Below are 18,532 nucleotides of genomic sequence, written 5' to 3'. Positions count from 1 at the left end.
CATCCCGGTTACTTATTTATTTTACAATTGGAAGGGTATATATATGTATATATATATATATATATATATATTTGTTGTGAGGGCCTCTCACATATTTATTGATCAAATGGTTGTTAACAACAATAAAATTCTGTATAGGGGGGTCAATGCTCAATGCACAATCATTAATTCACCCCAAGCCTAATTTTCATCAGTCTCCAATCTTCTGAAGCATAACGAACAACTTCTTACATGGAGAACAAATTCTTACATAGTGAATAAGTTACATGGTGAACAGTACAAGGGCAGTCATCACAGAAGCTTTTGGTTTTGCTCATGCATTATGAACTATAAACAGTCAGTTCAAATATGAATACTCATTTGATTTTTATACTTGATTTATATGTGGATACCACATTTCTCTCTTTATTATTATTATTTTTAATAAAATGCTGAAGTGGTAGGTAGATACAGGATAAAGGTAGAAAACACAGTTTAGTGTTGTAAGAGAGCAAATATAGATGATCAGGTGTGTGCCTGTAGACTATGTGTTAATCCAAGCTAGACACGGGCAATAAAACATATACATATGCAGAAGATTTCTATCAGAACAGGGGGTGTGAGGTTCTAAGCCTCACCTCTGTTGATCCCCAATTTCTCACATGATGGCCCCCCTGCTACTGTGCCTGTCGTAGGTTGTTCCTCCCTTGAGGAATCTTACCCATCTCTGGCAAACCAGTCATCTTCCAGGGCCATACAGGGAAATGTAAAGTAGGTAAATGAGAGAGAAGCCTTATTGTTTGAAAAGGTTAGCTTTTTACTTCTTTGCATATTTATGCCCTGTGGCTTCTATGACCAGCATTTGTCTTGAGGTGTCTTTACCACTTGGAAGAATTATGATACTCGGTAAATTTGGTATGAGGCACGAATTCTATTTAAGGGTTGTAATTAGGAAGGAAGAAGAAAAGCTACAGAAGTAGCAGGCGGAAGAAAACATGGGAAGATTGATTATTTCTTTGACATATCTTCTTGAAGAGTAACTTCAGCATGTATAGGTTTTAAGCTACTAATCAAATTGCGCACACAAATTAACATAATAGGAGTATAGTTACGTAACCAAAGCATACCTGTAAATACCAGCCATCTCCAGTGAAACCGAGAAAACCAGTTAGGCACCTTAGGCATTTGTGAAAACTTATCTATGATATGGTGGATATTATCCAACTGAACTTGAACAGTCTGAGAGAATTCAGACAAATTAAAACAACCCATTCCTGGGGAATGTTCACATCCCATATGTTCTTTTAACAGTAGATAGTCTGTAGCTGTGAGATTTTGGAGCGCTACAATTTGCACTTCTCCAAATTCTTGGTAGAGTTCCAACAGTATAGATCCAGTCAAATTTGTTGTTTTACTGTATGCACAGGCCAGCTTAGATATCTCCTTCTTCATTCCCATGGCAAGTCCAGGAACTGGTGGGATGAGTGCATCTACACTTGTAGCAGTGCGTGGATCTTTGTTGGGGTTTTTTGATGATCATCTTCTGGCATGAGTCTTCCTGAGAGTGCTGACGTTGGTAGTTCTCTTTCATATCGTATCTTAGTTCATTTTCGGGGTAGCCAAATTAGGCTTTGATCCTCTGTATAAACACAAACAGACCCTTTGCCTACACTTTTATATGCCCTTTATATCATAGTGAAGAACTCATTGGAGGTCACCACACAGGAAATGATTTTCTTTTATCATTAATCTACACTTATATGACGAATAGTTTGTTCACTAGGCTCACCCCTATACCAGGTCCCCCCTACATACCCCTTTAAAGTTACTGTCCATCAGCGTAGCAAAATGTTGTAGAATCACTACTTGTCTTCTCTGTGTTGTACAGCCCTCCCCTTTCTCCCACCCCGCTATGGATGCTAATCTTAATACCCCTCTTTTTCTGCCCCCCCTTATCCCTCCCTACCCACCCATCCTCCCCAGTCCCTTTCCCTTTGGTACCTGTTAGTCCATTCTTGAGTTCTGTGATTCTGTTGCTGTTTTGTTCCTTCAGTTTTTCCTTTGTTCTTCTATTCCACAGATGAGAGAAATCATTTGGTATTTCTCTTTCTCTGCTTGGCTTGTTTCACTGAGCATAATACCCTCCAGCTCCATCCATGTTGCTGCAAATGGTTGGATTTGCCCTGTTCTTACGGCTGAGTAGTATTCCATTGGTATATGTACCACATCTTCTTTATCCATTCATCTATCAATGGATATTTAGGTTGCTTCCAATTCTTGGCTATTGTAAATAGTGCTGCGATAAACTTAGAGTTGCATTGGTCTTTCTCATACTTGATAGCTGCATTCTCAGGGTAAATTCCTAGGAGTGCAATTCCTGGGTCAAATGGTATGTCTGTTTTGAGCATTTTGATGTACCTCCATACTGCTTTCCACAATGGTTGAACTAATTTACATTCCCACCAGCAGTGTAGGAGGGTTCCCCTTTCTCCACTGCGTCGCCAACATTTGTGGTTGTTTGTCTTTTGGATGGCAGCCATCCTTACTGGTGTGAGGTGATACCTCATTGTAGTTTTAATTTGCATTTCTCTGATAATTAGCGATGTGGAGCATCTTTTCATGTGTCTGTTGGCCATCTGTATTTCTTTTTTGGAGAACCGTCTGTTCAGTTCCTCTGCCCATTTTTTAATTGGGTTATTTGTTTTTTGTTTGTTGAGGCGTGTGAGCTCTTTATATATTCTGGTCGTCAAGCCTTTATCGGATGTGTCATTTTCAAATATATTCTCCCATGCTGTAGGGTTCCTTTTTGTTCTATTGATGGTGTCTTTTGCTCTACAGAAGCTTTTCAGCTTAATATAGTCCCACTTGTTCATTTTTGCTGTTGTTTTCCTTGCCCGGGGAGATATGTTCAAGAAGAGATCACTCATGTTTATGTCTAAGAGGTTTTTGCCTATGTTTTTTTCCAAGAGTTTAATGGTTTCGTGACTTACATTCAGGTCTTTGATCCATTTTGAGTTTACTTTTGTATATGGGGTTAGACAATGGTAAAGTTTCATTCTCCCACATGCAGCTGTCCAGTTTTGCCAGCACCATCTGTTGAAGAGACTGTCATTTCGCCATTGTATGTCCATGGCTCCTTTATCAAATATTAATTGACAATATATGTCTGGGTTAATGTCTGAATTGTCTAGTCTGCTCCATTGGTCTGTGGCTCTGTTCATGTGCCAGTACCAAATTGTCTTGATTAATATGGCTTTATAATAGTGCTTGAAGTTGGGGAGTGATATCCCCCCTACTTTATTCTTCTTCCTCAGGATTGCTTTGGCTATTCAGGGTCTTTGGTGGTTCCATATGAATTTTTGAATTATTTCTTCCAGTTCATTGAAGAATGTTGCTGGTAGTTTCATATGGATTGCATCAAATCTGTATATTGCTTTGGGCAGGATGGCCATTTTGACGATATTAATTCTTCCTAGCCATGAGCATGGGATGCGTTTCCATCTTTTAGGGTCCCCTTTAATTTCTCTTAAGAGTGACTTGTAGTTTTCAGAGTACAGGTCTTTGAATTCCTTGGTTAGGCTCATTCCCAGGTATTTTATTCTTTTTCATGCAATTGTGAATGGAGTTGTTTTCCTGATTTCTCTTTTTGTTGATTCATTGTTAGTGTATAGGAAAGCCACAGATTTCTGTGTGTTGATTTTGTATCCTGCAACTTTGCTGTATTCCGATATCAGTTCTAGTAGTTCTCGGGTGGAGTCTTTAGGGTTTTTTATGTACAGTATCATGTCATCTGCAAATAGTGACAGTTGAACTTCTTCTTTACCAATCTGGATTCCTTATATTTTTTTGTTTTGTCTGATTGCCGTTGCTAGGACCTCCACTGCTATGTTAAATAACAGTGGGGAGAGTGGGCATCCCTGTCTAGTTCCCGATCTCAGAGGAAATGCTTTCAGCTTCTCGCTGTTCTATATAATGTTGGCTGTGGGTTTATCATAGATGGCCTTTATTATGTTGAGGTACTTGCCCTCTATTCCCATTTTGCTGAGAGTTTTTATCATGAATGGATGTTGAACTTTGTCAAATGCTTTTTCAGCATCTATGGAGATGATCATGTGACTTTTGTCTCCCTTTTTGTTGATGTGGTGGATGATGTTGATGGATTTTTTTAATTTTGTGCCATCCTTGCATCCCTGGGATGAATCCCACTTGGTCATGGTGTACGATCCCTTTGATTTATTTTTGAATTCAGTTTGCTAATATTTTGTTGAGTATTTTTTCATCTACGTTCATCAGGTATACTGGTCTGTAGTTTTCTTTTTTGGTGGGGTCTTTGCCTGGTTTTGGTATTAGGGTGATGTTAGCTTCATAGAATGATTTTGGGAGTATCCCCTCCTCCTCTATTTTTTGGAAAACTTTACGGAGAATGGGTATTATGTCTTCCCTGCATGTCTGATAAAATTCCGAGGTAAATCCATCTGGCCCGGTGGTTTTGTACTTTGCTAGTTTTTTGATTACTGCTTCAATTTCGTTGCTGGTAATTGGTCTGTTTAGATTTTCTGTTTCTTTCTGGGTCAATCTTGAAAGGTTGTATTTTTCTAGGAAGTTGTCCATTTCTGCTAGGTTTCCCAGCTTGTTAGCATATAGGATTTCATAGTACTCTCTAATAATTCTTTGTATTTCTGTGGGGTCCGTCGTGATTTTTCCTTTCTCATTTCTGATACTGTTGATTTCTGTTGACTCTCTTTTCCTCTTAATAAGTCTGGCTTGAGGCTTATCTATTTTGTTTATTTTCTCGAGAACCAGCTCTGGGTTTCATTGATTTTTGCTATTGTTTTATTTTTCTCAATTTTATTTATTTCTTCTCTGATCTTTATTATGTCCCTCCTTCTGTTGACCTTAGGCCTCATTTGTTCTTCTTTTTCCAATTTCGATAATTGTGACAGTGGACCATTCATTTGGGCTTGTTCTTCCTTTTTTAAATATGCTTGGATTGCTATATACTTTCTTCTTAAGACTGCTTTTGCTGCGTCCCACAGAAGTTGGGGCTTAGTGTTGTTGTTTTCGTTTGTTTCCATATATTGCTGGATCTCCATTTTGATTTGGTCATTGATCCTTTGATTATTTAGGAGCGCGTTGTTAAGCCTCCATGTGTTTGTGAGCCTTTTTGCTTTCTTTGTACAGTTTATTTCTACTTTTATGCCCTTGTGGTCTGAAAAGTTGGTTGGTAGGATTTTAATCTTTTGGAATTTTCTGAGGCTCTTTTTGTGGCCTAGTATGTGGTCTATTCTGTAGAATGTTCCATGCGCACTTGAGGAGAATGTGTATCCTGTTGCTTTTGGATGTAGAGTTCTGTAGATGTCTGTTAGGTCCATCTGTTCTAGTGTGTTGTTCAGTGCCTCTGTGTCCTTACTTATTTTCTTTCTGGTGGATCTGTCCTTTGGAGTGAGATGTGTGCTGAATTCTCCTAGAATGAATGCATTGCTTTCTATTTCCTCCTTTAGTTCTGTTAATATTGGTTTCAGGTATGTTGGTGCTCCTGTATTGAGTACATATATATTTATAATGGTTTTATCCTCTTGATGGACTGAGCCCTTTATCATTATGTAATGTCCTTCTTTGTCTTTTGTTACTTTCTTTATTTTGAAGTCTGTTTTGTCTAATACCAGAATTGCAACACCTGCTTTCTTCTCTTTGTTGTTTGCATGAAATATCTTTTTCCATCCATTGACTTTAAGTCTGTGCATGTCTTTGGGTTTGAGGTGAGTCTCTTGTAAGCAGCATATGGATGGATCTTGCTTTTTTATCCATTCTATTACTCTGTGTCTTTTGATTGGTGCATTCAGTCCATTTACATTTAGGTTGATTATTGAAAGGTATGAATTTATTACCATTGCAGGCTTTAAGTTTGTGGTTACCAAAGGTTCAGGGTTAGCTTCTTTACTATCTTACTGTCTAACTTAACTCGCTTGTTGAGCTGTTATAAACGCAGTCTGATGATTCTTTATTTCTCTCCCTTCTTATTCCTCCTCCTCCCTTCTTCATATGTTGTGTGTTTTGTTCTGTGCTCTTTTTAGGAGTGTTCCCATCTAGAGCAGTCCCTGTAGGATGACCTGAAGAGGTGGTTTGTGGGAGGCAAAGTCCCTCAACTTTTGCTCATCTGGGAATTGTTTAATCCCTCCTTCATATTTATATAATATTCGTGCTGGATACGGTAGTCTTGGTTCGAGGCTCTTCTGTTTCATTGCATTAAGTATATCATGCCATTCTCTTCTGGCCTGTAGGGTTTCTGTTGAGAAGTCTGATGATAGCCTGATCGGTTTTCCTTTGTAGGTAACCTTTTTTTTTCTTTCTGGCTGCCTTTAATACTTTGTCCTTGTCTTTGATCTTTGCCATTTTAATTATTATGTATCTTGGTGTTGGCTTCCTTGGATCCCTTGTCATGGGAGTTCTGTGTACCTCTGTGGTCTGAGAGGTCATTTCTTCCCCTAGTTTGGGGAAGTTTTCGGCAATTATTTCTTCATAGACACTTTCTATCCCTTTTTCTCTCTCTTCTTCTTCTGGTAGCCCTATAATGCGTATATTGTTCCTTTTTGATTGGTCACTCAGCTCTCTTAAAATTCTTTCATTCCTGGTTATCCTTTTATCTCTCTCTTCATCAGCTTCTCTGCGTTCCTGTTCTCTGTTTTCTAGTCCATTACTGGTCTCTTGCATCTCGTCTATTCTGTTTTGAAGTCCTTTCAGAGCTTGTTTTATTTCTGTATTCTCCTTCCTTAGTTCTTGCATATTTCTCTGCAAGTCCATCAGCATGGTTATGACTTTTTTTTTGAATTCTTTTTCAGGTAGACTGGCTAAATCTATCTCCCCAGGTTCCTTCTCAGGGGAAGATGTAGCAGATGCCAAAGCTGTCTGGGTTAGTCTTGTCTGGATCATATTTTTTTGCCTTTTCATGTTGAGAGGTGGTATTGACTGTCAGCTGGGAGGGCCAAACCTTTCACTTGCTATTGGCCTTTCTTTACTGTGACAACTGCGACCCCTAGTGGCTTGTGTTGTTTAATTGCGTGTATGCTGGGTCTTTGTGTCTTTCCCGGCCGAAGTGTAAGAATTTTCCTTTCTGCCTTTCTGTGGATGTGTTTTGCCTTAGGCAGCGCCCGGAGGGGTAATGGATGGGGGATGGGGGCTGTTTGGCTGTTTACCTCTGTGAGGGGTCTCAGAGCTTTTGCCCAGGGGTTTAGTGCACCAGTTTTCCCTGTAATTTCCAGCCACTGGGCTGAGACCTATGCTGTTTCCATCCAGCTGTTAAATCCCTGTCCCTTTAAGACTTTCAAAAAGCCTCCGCTTTTCTCTTTCCTGGGGCATCAGCTTCGGCAGCTGCTCAGAGGTCTTGCTGCCCTATTTTCCTAGTATCCAGGACACCACGCACGCACTGTGTCTGCGCTCTGGTCCGGATGGCTGGGGCTGGGTGTTCAGCAGTCCTGGGCTCCGTCTCCCTCTCACTCTGCCTATTCTTCTCCCGCCGGGAGCTGGGGGGAGGTGTGCTCGGGTCCCACCGGGTCAGGACTTGTATCTTACCCCTTTCACCAGGCACTGGGTTCTCGCTGGTGTAGTTGTGGTCTGGCTGTTGTCCTGTGTCTTCTGATCTCTTTTAGGATTAGTTGTATTTGTTGTAGTTTCAAAGATATATATGTTTTTGGGAGGAGATTCCCACTGTCCTACTCACGCTGCCATGTTGGCTCCGCCTGTGTTTGAGTCTTGTTTTTTTATCCATTCAGTGACTCTATGTCTTTTGATTGGTGCATTCAGTTCCATTTACATTTAGTGTGATCATCGATAGGTATGTACTTATTTCCATTGCAGGCTTTAGATTCGTGGTTACCAAGGTTCAATGTTAATTTCCTTACTATCTAAGAGTCTAACTTAACTCACTTAATATGCTGTTAGAAACACAATCTAAAGGTTCTTTCCTTTTTCTCCTCCCTATTCTTCCTCCTCCATTCTTTATATATTAGGTATCATATTCTGTATTCTTTATCTATCCCTTGATTGACTTTGGGGATAGTTAATTTAATTTTGCATTTGCTTAGTAATTAGCTGTTCTACTTTCTTTACTGTGGTTTTATTACCTCTGGTGACAACTATTAAACCTTAGGAACACTTCTATATACAGCAGTCCGTCCAAAATAAACTGTAGAGATGGCTTGTGGGAGGTAAATTCTCTCAACTTTTGCTTATCTGGAAATTGTTTAATCCCTCCTTCAAATTTAAATGATAATCTTGCTTGATAAAGTAATCTTGGTTTCAGGCCCTTCTGCTTCATTGCATTAAATACATCATGCCACTCCCTTCTTGCCTGTAAGGTTTCTGCTGAGAAGTCTGATGTTAGCCTGATGGGCTTTCCTTTGTATGTGATCTTATTTCTCTCTCTGGCTGCTTTTAATAGTCTGTCCTTATCCTTGATCTTTGCCAATTTTATTACTTTATGTCTTGGTGCTGCCTTCCTTGGGTCCCTTGTGTTGGGAGATCTGTGGATCTCTATGGCCTAAGAGACTATCTCCTTCCCCAGATTTGGGAAGTTTTCAGCAATTACCTACTCAAAAGCACTTTCTATCCCTTTCTCTCTCTTCTTCTTCTTCTGGTATCCCTATAATGTGAATATTGTTCCATTTGGATTGGTCACACAGTTCTCTCAATATTTTTTCATTTTTAGAGATCCTTTTTTCTCTCTGTGCCTCAGCTTCTTTGTATTTCTCCTCTCTTGTTTCTATTTCATTTATCGTCTCCTCCACCATATCCAACCTGCTTTTAATACCCTCCATCGTGCTCTTCAACGATTGGATCTCCAACTGGAATTCATTCATGAGTTCTTGGATATCTTTCCATACCTCCATTAGCATGTTGATGATTTTTATTTTGAACTTCCTTTCAGGAAGAGTCATACAGTCCATGTCATTTAAATCTTTCTCTGGAGTTATATTAATTTTACTCTGGACCAGGTTCCTTTGGCATTTCATATTTGTATATGGCACCCTCTAGTGTCCAGAAGCTCTACTCTCTGGAGCTGCTCATCCCCTGAAGCTATGTCGGAGGTTGCAGGGGAGTGGTATTGGTGCCTGGGAGTAGGAAAGAGCTGTTTCCTGCTTCCTGCTGCTATGCCTGTCTCCACTGCCTGAACCAGTGGGCCAAAGTATAAGCTTTTGTCCCAGAGCAGCCAGATATTGATCTCTGCTTTCCACAAGTAGCTGGAATCTCAGTCTCTCCAGAAATTCTGTCTGTATTAGCTTTTCAACCCCGTAATCATGCGAGTATCAGGAAAGCACCATGAAATGTAGGTTTGTGCTCCCAGAGCAGATCTCTAGAGCTACATATTCATCAGTCCCAGGCCTTCCACTCCCTCCCTGCTCCGTTTCTCTTCTTCCCACTGGTGAGCTGTGGTGAGGGAAGGACTTGGGTCCTGCCAGGCCACAGCTTTTGTACGTTACCCTGTTCCTTGAGGCATGCTCTTTTCTCCAGGTGTATGCAGTCTGGCACAGTCCTCTTTCCTGTTGCTCTCTCAGGATTAGTTGCACCAACTATATTTTCTAATTGTATATGGTTTCAGGAGGAAGCCTCTGCCTCTCCTCTCATGCAGCCATCTGTATTCCCTCTTCCACTATTATTTTTCTTTCACTATTTACTGAGATTCTGGTATACACCAAGCATTAGCATGTTTACCTTATAGACATAGACTTTGGTCTGTAAATATTGTTATCTGTCATTTTCCTGAAATTATACTGTAAGGAGCATCCTGCTTGTTAAGACTGATTCTTGGACTTGAGAGAGAAAGTTAGGAGGAAAGTTAAAGTGGTAGAAGACAAAAGGTGTCACACAGTGCCAAAGTAAAAGGATAAAAACAGTAGATTTAAAGGGAAAACATATACATATATATGGACTTGGGTTATTTAGAAATTACCTTTATTTGCATAAATTGTGTTTTATTCACCAAAATACCTCTCTGGGTAGAACCACATGGTGACAGCCAAGTATTCCACATTCATCACCTCTATTCCTCATAGCAACCATACCCAGAAGGCAGACATCTGCATCATATTTTATGCTTGAAGACACTGAGGTTCAGAGGGACCAAATTGTCATCTGAAGCCATATTGCTCACCACTCAAAATCCCAGTCAGAATCAAGATCTCCTGAATGCAGCTCTTTCCAATGTTCAGCCTCTCTCTCCTCAGGACTCACTCTCGGGTCTATTTCTCTACTGACCTGAGGCATTTCTGTGTTCATGGCTCCAAGTGCTTCAAATAAAGCCTGTGGTAGCTTGAGCCACTATACACAAATTCCTATTTTCTCCTTTTTCCTGTTCATTTTGAACTTGTTCTGGTCTCATCTGGTCCCTAGCCTGTCTAGATTTACAACCCAGTAATGTCTCATTTGGTTAATGCTTAAACTCATCTGCCTTCATACAGGCTTTGACTTGAGAAGGATGAGTAACTCCACTGCTTTTTCCTACTAAGACCTTGGTACACCAGTCAGCCAACCCTCGTCTTCAGACCATTCTCCTCTGTGGGGAAGGGAGAGATATATACGAACTCCTAAATATTCACTTTATGCATCAAAATGTTTGTGTTTTACCATGACATGATAATTGGTATTGTAAGTTCCCTGTCTTTCTCACTTCATTGAAATAATCACCATCATTGCTCTTTTTAGTATGACACTATTCATTTTGTAAACTGCTTTCACATAGTTTTGTTATTCTAAGGGTCACAGATACACCATGAGACATAGGACTATAGTCAATAGTTCTGTAACATCTTTCTGTGTTGACAGATACTAACTACACTAGCTGAGGTGAGCATTTAATAATGCATTCAACTCTTGAATCACTATGTTGTACACTTGAAACCAATGTAATATTGTGTTTCAACTCTACTTCAATAAAAAAATAAATTTGGAAAATAGAGGGGTAAAAGCTAATTATAAGTAGCTACATTAACACAACAGTGATGATAATGAGAAACCCCTAAATTTTTCATTTTTGCGCACTTTTCTTGTGGATTTGTTTTTATTTAACATTATGTATTGGAATTCCTTCTTGGTAATATACAAAACTTAACTTTAATTATTATTCTAGTTAAAATAAAAGCTGTAATGCTTCAACTAACTATATACACTGCACTGGGTGCTCCACACATATTAATTAATTCTTACTTTACAAACACTATTAAACAGGCAACATTTTTCTTGTTTTATAAATCAGAAAAGCAGGTTTCAGAGAGATTAAATGGCTTGCTCAAGATAACTTGATAAATTTTTCTATAAAAGAAACCAGTTCTTCCCAATGTTAGTTTTATGTTCTTGATATGAAAGAAACTATTTTTGGCTACTATATGTAACACTGAAATAATCTCCATGTATTTTTTATTCTTTTGTATTATCTCCTTCAGTTAGCTTCCAAAAATCAACACTACTAAATCAATATTTATATAAATATGCTTTTTCAGTCTATTGACATAGGTTGAAGAATAAAATGTTCCAAAGTAAGCAGCAATAATTTACACTTATTCCACCTATTCATTTCACAGAACAATTGCTAGATCAGGTTGAAACATGGTACCTTATTACTGTTCTAATTTTCATTTCTTTGAGCACAGTTTTTTCGTTATGCAACTAAGCATTTGTATTTTCTCTAGTCTGCTTTAATCTTTTGCCACTTGCCACTTGCCACTTGACTTTTGGAGTCCTAATATTTTTCTTAAGCACACAGGAAGAATTTGTAATTATATTTATAGTCTAGGAGTGCATGAGCCTGTGTGTGTGTATACATGAGCAAGAGTCTCATGATCTCCTCCAGAGGATGCATCTGCCCTCTCAGCATTCACTCCTTCCGTCACAGCACCTCATTTGCTTTCAGAATCCTCATCCTTCCACATCAAGTCCATGAGGTTTGGGTGCCACCAGCACTGGATCCTGCATCCTCCTAGCAATAGCAATGGGAACCAAATTCAAGATGGGGGCAATGGAAGGTCTGCCTGGAAATTTTGCTGGGGCTCTTGGGATAGAGGTTTCTCCTTACTCTGGAACATCTAAGCCAGTAAAACACGATCTCAGAACTCATAGTGCCATTTTTTCCCAGAGAAAGATTTCCTGGGAATAAAGTCACTACTGCGGAGAGTAAGTTAAACAGAGAGAGAAAGAGAATCATAGGACTTCTCCCCAATTCTTCAAAGACTGACACAAAACCTAGATGGGATCTTTTTGGTTAATTGAGACTCTAATTTAACTCAGTTGAGTTGAATTCTGCCACTTGCTAACAACTTTCTGATATATCTGATTCCACCTGCCATCTTCTCATTCACAGCCCTCATTAGTTCTGAGAATGCCAGTTGTCTAAACCAGACTTCTCAATGGGTCTTCTACCTACTGTTGCTCCTTCCATTTCCTTTGTCAAGGGTCTACATATTGGTTATAAAATCCATCCTGAGTGTCCTCAGAAAAGGGCTCTCACATGACTACAATGCCACCCTTGGTGACTTCTTAAATTTCTTGCTTCAGATTCCCTTCCCAGGTACTCCACTGTGCTTTATGAGTCTTATGGCTTTGCTTAGGAATCCCCATAAGTGATGGCTGATGTCAACATCCTATGTTCTTTAAATCCCCTCACTGTACTATGGGATGTTGTCCCCTGAGAACAACAGTGTACTCCCGCTGCAGTCATGTCCTAAGTGTGAAATTCTGTATGGATGGTCAGGATATAAGCTCAGAGTGTCAGTTAGCTTTAACTCCCAAGCATACAGAAGGCACTCAAAAATGCCTCATTGACTAAGTGATTGCACAGATTAGTTTAAGCCATATTCTGGCATGTTTCAATCATCCTAAAGAAGAAAACATCGTATTTTTTCTTACATTTGACACATTCATGTGATACTACACCAGGTGAAGAACACCAGGTGTCATTGGTGCTAAACTTTATTCATGTGAATTTTATTAAAATGTATTATTCCCCATCTATATTCATGGCTTGCACAGCTAAAGCTATTACTGAAATTTAAACTTCCTAATAAAAAAGATTCATATTATAAGTTCATAAGTGATCATGACAACTAGAAAATTGCAAACAAATTCCATCCAATTATGGTCCCAAGCACGTAAAAGACAAACCACACAAAGTTGTAGAAAATATATCCTCCTTAGATATCCTTTGGATTAAACAGATGCTGGTTCTGGAATAGATATGTCTTTCTGACCAAAACCAAATGGGAATTAAACATGGGTTAGAATTAATCTAATATTGTCTCATCCTTAATCACATTGTTTTCTTTTGATGTCATTCTCTGGTTCTTTTAAGAACGCTTAGCTGTACTCAGGCACATCTAATTCCTTCTTAACCATTTTTATCTTTAGACATTCACATCTCATATATTTTTTAATTGACAGAATTTTTTTTAACAAAATGAGAAAAAAATTTTTCCCTGCATTTCCTTTATTAATGTTTCTGACAAGCACCTTAACAAGAAGATAACATTGTACCCATTCATCATATCCTCTCCTCTTCTCCCTCTTGCTAAGCTACCAAGCTCCTTCCCCATCTTTTATACTTGGCTCCAGACATAGGAGGTCAACTTCTTGGTTGCATGAGACAGTATTTCCTAACCATTTCATTTCCAAATAGTTTGATTCACATTTTAAAATGGTGGCATCACAGGAATATTTGATTTTGATCTAAAAACTTTGGGTTCAAAATCAAGCTCAACTTTATGACTTCTGATTAATTTACTTACTGATCTCTAAATATATCTTCATATGGAAAATAATTTCACAATAATACTTAAATTATACAAAGATGTAATTTCTATCCTCCAAATTAAATATGGGCATTAAACAGCCAGAGGCCATGTCTTCTTTGCACATCTAAAGCTTATGATATGCCTACTCAGTTGTGACCAGTAATACATATATTTGTTGTTGCCACTTGATAAATATAGCTATTGCCTTGTATGACATAGAAATTCATCGAACAGGTTTTATCTAATTTCACTTATTCTTAATAGCACTGAAAATAGTTTACACAAGAAATACACAGAATCCCTTTTATTTTCTTTATAATAAAGAGGTTTTCAGACTGCCTCAGTTCACTCATACATACACTCACGTATACACACCTTTCCCGAAAGTGTAATTACAGATTACAGGCTAATTAGAGTGTTATTTATGCCTGAAGATTACATGCTAATTATATGTGAAGTTATTATGGGAACCTTGGCAAAGGCTATGTGAGCAATTGCTATAAAATTGTAAGTGGATGCTGTTTAATTTTACAATTATTTGTACCATATGAAAGAGCAAGTTGCCAAAAATCAAACCAGAAGGGTGTTGTGAATCTGTTATCCATGTCCTTTTAATAATGTGGAGCCTTAGCAATGCCAAAAGCACAGCTTGCTTTGGTTTCAAGGACAGTGGCCTCAGGGACAGAGCTAAATTTAGAACTTGTGCCAATCATATAGGAATTACAAATTCTGTCAGATATGTTGCAGGTGCCTTGTTTGGAGTCTGGAGATAAATGGTGAGCATGGAGTTAAGGGGTAGTAATGAGTTACTTATTAAAATGTTTAATTAAAATAATCTATAATAATAATTATAAATATAAATTCAAAATACATAAATAAACAATAATAAAATAGTATAGCTAATAGTATGTGCTTGCTGGGTGCTAAGCACTGTTATAACACTTTTATGTATCACCTCCTCACATCCTCACCTGAGTTCTATGGGTCATCCTATGAAGTACAGTATTTCTGTTTTGGAAATGAGGGACCAAAGATCAAAGGGACTAGTATGGGACCCACTGACACACCATTAGGTGACAGAGACTCTCATCCAAGAGGTCTGCTGCCAGGACTTATGCTCTTAACTAATCATACTCAGAGACAAATTGCTAATTCCCCCTCCATTCCTTTCCCTTTGGCTTTACAGGGATCTACAATAATACATCTCTTTATCTCCTCTCCTCCAGTCTCAGGAGGAGGAATCTCTTCATGTGTTTGAATTCTGAACATTTTTGTGGCCTGTACCTTTAAGACCCTGTAACCTTTATTTTCTTTTATACTCAATTGTCCTCCTCCCTCTCATCACACTTCCATGGCTTACAAACATGAGAATTTACACACTGATACACCCCCCTTCTTACTGCCTCTCCACAAATCTACTAACTTACCTTATTCCTACTCAACATCAGCTTCATAAAAGCAGGGCCTCAGTTCACTTTCTCCACACTGCCCTTTACTCACATGTGCAGTTACGTGCATGCAAGCCCTCCCTTTAATGTCTCTGCAGACTAACTGATCATCCTCGGGTTCACTGTGTTTAATGAAGTCCTCTACAGCACACATATTTATGTTCTTGGAGGGGTCAACTCTTCACAGAGAGGATGCACCTCCTACTCTCCCTGCAATTCCTGACCTACTATGAGTTTGCTTTACTAGTTTCTACATTTTCTCATCATTTTATTTTCAGCCCTAAGTGTACCTCCTAGCAGATAAGTGTCTGATCATAGTTGAATGAATAAAGAATAGAGTGAAAAATGCATTCTGAAGGTGATAATTCCTTTCATTTTCATTTTCATGCTCTGAAATGATGTTTGTTTACTGACTGTTTTCTATCTTCTGACACTAGAAAGCATCCTACATGAGGAGAGAAACTTGTCTGATTTGTTCATACTTTGAGCCTCAAGGTCAAGAATAATGCCTGCAGGCAGTGGGTGCCTAATAAATATGTGCTGAATAAATACATGAATCAACATATGCACCTTGCAGAAAGTAAACAACAACAACAGCAAAAACAGCATGTGAAGATAAGGAAGCTGCTGAGGGACAGTGAGCAGAGTAGCCAGAGATATGGGAGAGTAAGGACAGGGTGGTGTCCGCTACCAAGGATCTACGTGTGTTTGGCTGTACGTGGGGGTGCATTTCTGTAGCCACGAAGAGATGTGTTAGTCTGTGTGTGTGTGAATTAGACTGTGTGTGTAAGACAACTTTCATGTGTCAGACTGTGTCTGGGTGTTTGTGTATATGTTAAGGTATCATAATTAATGCTATACAGTTTCTGCTCTCAAGATATGGGGAAAGGGAGGCAAAAGAGAAGTATTGTGCTTTAGCATCTACCATGTGCAAGTAACAACAGTGAGGTGCAAGCATAAATAATTGTATTTCACATATCAGGATTTTCAAGTTTGTAATCATTGGATGAATCAGACCTTTAAACATTTTTTTGTCTTGTACATTTATGGGGGCTGATAGGAATCACCTAATAAATCAAAGATTCAGACCTTTCAGTGTCTGAATCTTTTTAGGGATCATCTATAGAATTTCTAACTCCTTAACAGCTAAAGGAGTAGGTAAAGTAGATGGGAAGCATTATCAGAAGGCTGTTCCAGCCTTCTCAGTATTTATTACACGAAGATGATAATGGAAAAGAGAAAAAAGAATCTACCAGTGTTCCATTTGACACAATGAAAAGCAATTGAACGGTATTATAACACTGGGCCTTTGCTACTATTATTGATACATGCCAGTGATGATACCTCTTAAGACTCCAAGGGAGACAGGAGTGTGTCAACCAGGAAAGATAGATTTGTTCAGATATTTCATTAACCTTCTTTAGCAATAGGTATTCGAATGTCAACAGCCCTTCCTCTGGGCTACCCCTTCAGGCCCTCCTGCCTGACTATTCCGTGGGTTAGAATTTGGGTGGCCACACAACTTAATAATAACCATGACCCTGAGTTTTGGCACAAGTTCCTGGATTCAAATACTGGCTCTTCTACTTACTAGCTGTGTGACTGGTGACAAATAAACCAGGTTTTCTCTGAGTCTACTTTCATGGGGATAAAGAGCACTTGTTACTCACAAGGCTGTAGCAAGGATAAACTAGCACTATGCTTTGGGAGAAACAGATGAGATAAATGTGTAAAACATATTGCCTGGCACACAATACTGAATATTAACTATTTTTAAAAAAATATGAATAGAATTGTTCACATCCATTAGTTTGTGTGATACTTATAAATTAGGCTGGAGAGTGTTATTTTTTTTTCATTTTCTGCATGAGAAAACTATGTTTCAGGGCACTGAGTTGTTTCCACATATTTATACAAGGTCCATCCTATCTTTTTTGCCTCTAAATAGCTGGAATAAACTTGAATAATGGTCCAGTACCCAAGACCTGTACAAGCCCTGTGTTCCTGATGTTTCCCCTCTCACACGGGCATCCTGCGATGCTCTCTCTCTCTCTCTTTGCAAACCTCCCTTTTTTGAAATGATCATTTTCAAATTCTGCTTATTGCAGCTTTAGGGTTTTTGCTTCAAACACATTTTCGTCTCCCTAAACTGGCTCCTCACATTTGATATTTTGGGCAGTCTCTCTGATCACTCTGCCCAGCTGTCCTTAGGAAGGGATCTTCCATTGCCATTTCTCCCACAACCTTCAGTCCTCTCCAAATGCCTCACAATTCCTGGTTGAGTCCTACTCCAGGACACACAGCACCCTAAGCTGGAAAACAGGTCTCCTTGGGGAGAAAGCACAAGCTCTACAGGATCAGACATTTCATACCCCACTTCAATATATCATAATCTACATCTGAAGCTGTTAACTTTGTCCCCACCTGTCTTCAGACACCCTGATCCATAGACTCATTTCTGGTCTTCTAGGCAACAATTGCACCTCAGACAAGGTGTTAGTTTTGTCCCTTCTCTCCACAAACATGACTCCTGGATTCTGTGTGTCTCTAGTCACGAGGGCAAAAGTCCAATTCCATCCAGTGTGACCTATCTGCTAGAGGTTTTCAGCCTCACAGTTAGAAATGGTGTGCTAAGACATAGGCTTTTTAACTTTCCACTTCACCTTTTTGTCACTTAAAATTGACCATCCCAGTACACATTGTGGAACATGCAGACCTGGAAGAGAAGGCTAGGGGCTCACAGACAGCACAGGGAAATAATGCAAACAAAAGCACAATGCCAACATATGGTAGCTGATAAATTACATGATATCAAAGACAAGGATATTTTCAAAGATGTGCAGAGACCCAAATGAAGACAATTAATTATCTTTCTCTCATTCTTTTTTCTGAATCTATTTTGAAGCCACGGCTTTGGTTTTGTCTTGTTTCATAGTCTGATTGTCTCTCTTGGGAGAAGAGTAGCCGGGTGATGCTAGGTAGGGATATAACAATGATGCACAATACATGTCCTCTGGGGACACCTCCACAAATACCACACATCATGAGTGTGCCCCCGCACTTCTTTCAAAGGGTCCACCACATTCACCATTTTGGTGTGGCAGATGAATGGGATTAGCAACACATTAGAGGAAAGGGATTTTGTATTGTGAAATATATTTGCTCAACTCATATTTTTCTTTCCCCCATTTACTAGTTACAACTATGGGACAGTTTTACTTGACTCTTACTTTGTCTTGACCACTTTGTGACCTTCATTTCCAGGAGCTGACTCGGATGAAGGATTCTGGAATGGTATTCCTCTGTGTTGGCCTTTCACCTTCTCTGTCT

The sequence above is a fragment of the Manis pentadactyla genome, chromosome 3 (assembly GCF_030020395.1).
Source record: "Manis pentadactyla isolate mManPen7 chromosome 3, mManPen7.hap1, whole genome shotgun sequence".
NCBI lineage: Eukaryota > Metazoa > Chordata > Mammalia > Pholidota > Manidae > Manis > Manis pentadactyla.
This window is presented reverse-complemented; position numbering follows the sequence as displayed.